This window comes from Topomyia yanbarensis, chromosome 3, assembly GCF_030247195.1.
Source record: "Topomyia yanbarensis strain Yona2022 chromosome 3, ASM3024719v1, whole genome shotgun sequence".
NCBI lineage: Eukaryota > Metazoa > Arthropoda > Insecta > Diptera > Culicidae > Topomyia > Topomyia yanbarensis.
In genome coordinates this window covers 262,502,750-262,505,996 of record NC_080672.1, presented here as the reverse complement: position 1 = coordinate 262,505,996, position 3,247 = coordinate 262,502,750, and positions in this window count along the sequence as shown.

Sequence of the window (3,247 nt, the reverse complement as noted above, 5' to 3'; positions counted from 1 at the left end):
ATTTAAAAGTTTGTATGGAAATTAGTATGGAAAATCGGTTAAAATTGAAAATAAATTCTTAAAAAATCATCTCATCAATCAATTCATGAGAACACTATATATTTCTAAACGTATTCTTCTATTGAACACATTCGTGGAACATTGTAAGTTTGTGAAAATTCGCTGAGAAAAGTTATTAACTAAAGAAGCAGCATGACTTCAAAATAAGTGGATTTTATTATTAATCATAGCAACCCTGTTTGAATGGCTGCATCTGCCATACGGGAGCCTAGTTTCCACTTGTATAACGATGAAGTTATTCAAACAGGGTTGCTATGATTAATAATAAAATCCACTTGTTTTGAAGCCATGCTGCTTCTTTAGTTGACCCATTATATCCTAGCGTATGAAATTTCATACGCAGAACTATCAATCGTTTAACGCGTATTTACTGCAGAATTTTGGCATCTAACTGCTTTATTATTGCACTAATGGGATCATTGCACCTCATATTTCATTGTGAAACAAGACAACTGCCATTTTTATAATTTTGTTTACATTTTTGAACCGTGTATAGTTGGGGCAAATGGCGGCTGAAAAGTAAGCAATACATTTAATTCAATTTTATTGTTGGAATTCGTGCTAATAATTCCATTATGTGACATACGTCTCCCAACCTTTGAACGGAACGGATCGTTATATTTCACAGTAGTGTTCGGTGTGTAAATTTCAGTGATTCAAGGTCATCCTTTGTTCGTTCGTTAGCTACCATTCTGCTGGTGCCGGCAGTAAATCCAGTACATTGTTTTCGCTGGTGCGGAACAATCGACGTTGTTTGCAGATAAGTTTTGCTTTATTTTTTTTCCTCGTTTGCTTTCTTTCCTTTTCCCTACTTTTACTCTACCTTATAATCAAATAATAAGACACATTCCCGTTTATATAACGCTCTGCCCTCGTGCTTAAATGGCCGAGGGCGAAATACCATCTGATGTAATCATGGAAGTCCCTGATCCCCCTAATACTCGCATTGCTCCCCGTATAAAGCAGTACCCAGAAGGTTCCTCTGGGCCATGGGTGGTATATTTTCGGACCGGAGAGAAACCGGTTAATATATTAAAACTTTCTCGAGATCTGACTGCTAATTACCCGGCCGTAACTCAGATAACACGTGTTCGGGCAAACAAGATACGTGTTCTAGTGAGTGATCTCGGCCAGGCAAACGCGATTGCTTGCTGTGAGCGCTTTACGCGGGAATTTAAAGCGTACGTGCCTTGTGTGGCCTGTGAAATCGATGGGGTAGTGTCCGAACCGGGCCTGAAATGCGAAGAACTGTTGGAGCACGGGGTTGGCTGCTTTAAGGACCCCTCACTTGAACAGATTAAGATCTTGGAATGCAAACAATTGTATACCGCAAACACCGAGGGAGGTAAGACTACCTACTCTCTATCAGGCTCGATTCGGGTGAGATTCGCCGGGTCCTCTCTTCCCAACTACATCCTCCTTGACAGGGTTCGCCTACCAGTTCGCCTGTTCGTACCGCGGGTCATGAACTGCAGCAATTGCAAGCAGTTGGGCCACACAGCCACATATTGTGGAAATAAGAAACGATGCGGCAAATGCGAAGGAGAGCATGAGGATGACTCTTGCGACAAAGAAACTGAAAAGTGTATTTGCTGCGGGGGCCCTTCACATGCTCTTAAATCATGTCCTGCGTACAAGCAGCGCGGGGATAAAATAAAGCGCTCCCTTAAGGAACGCTCAAGGCGTTCTTATGCAGAAATGCTAAAGAATGCTTCGCCATCTGTCCTGTCCGAAAATCCCTATGCTGGTTTGGCTAACGTTGAGCAAGAATCTGACGACCCACGAGAGGGAACATCTTTGGTTAACCCAGGGGAATCCAGGAAGAGGAGAAATCCAGCCTCCCCTACATTGCCTCGTAAGGGTGCCAAGGTGTCGTCCACTCAGAGTGCGCCATCTACAACCAATAAATCCAACGGAAGTGATGTACAAAAGCCGAAGCAATTTGCTCCAGGACTTGGAAATATTAATTCTAACAAGGAGTACCCACCACTTCCAGGGACATCCAAAACCCCAAGTGTCCCCTTTTTTCAAACAGATACTCAGTCCAGTAGCGGACTAATGAAATTTTCTGACATAGTGGACTTAATTTTCACAGCTTTCAATGTTACTGATCCTCTTAAAAGCCTTCTGATACGTTTTCTCCCTATAGTGCAAACATTTTTGAAGCAGTTGACTACTAAATGGCCCCTCCTTGCAGCGATCGTATCCTTCGATGGCTAAGTCATCGAACGAGGTCACCGATTCGATCACTGTTCTACAGTGGAACAGCAGAAGTATCCTCCCGAAAATCGATTCCTTTAAATTTTTACTAAATAGTTTAAAATGTGATGCTTTCGCATTATGTGAAACTTGGTTAACTTCCGATATAAAACTCAACTTCCACGACTTTAATATAATTCGTCTGGATCGAGAAAACCCCTATGGAGGAGTACTTTTGGGGATCAAAAAGTGCTATTCTTTCAACCGAATTAACCTCCCTTCGACACCAGGCATTGAAATTGTCGCTTGTCAAGTTTTAATCAAAGGTAAAGACCTTTGCATTGCTTCCATCTACATTCCTCCTAGAGCCTCGGTAGGGCACCGAACGCTTTGTAATATCACGGAATCCTTACCGGCACCGCGGCTAGTTCTGGGAGACTTTAACTCGCACGGTACGGTATGGGGCTGTCTTCATGATGATAATAGATCAACATTAATCCAAGATCTTTGCGATAATTTCAACATGACCATCTTAAACACGGGAGAAATGACGCGGATTCCTACACCACCAGCACGCGCAAGCGCGTTGGATTTGTCGCTTTGCTCGACATCGCTACAGTTAGATTGCATGTGGAAGGTGATCCCTGATCCCCACGGTAGCGATCATTTGCCTATCGTGATTTCAATTGCTAACGGTTCAAGACCATCGGAAACAATCAATGTCTCATATGACCTCACACGGAACATTGATTGGAAGAGTTACGCGACCGCGATATCCGTTAAAATCGAATCCACTCAAGAACTTCCTCCGGAGGAAGAGTACAGGTTTTTGGCTGGCTTGATTCTCGACAGTGCGAATCAAGCTCAGACTAAACCAGTACCCAGCTCGAATACCCATGGACGGTCTCCCACCCTGTGGTGGGATAAAGAGTGCTCAGAGCTGTACGCGGAAAAGTCCAGTGCATATAAGGCCTTCCGGGAAGACGGG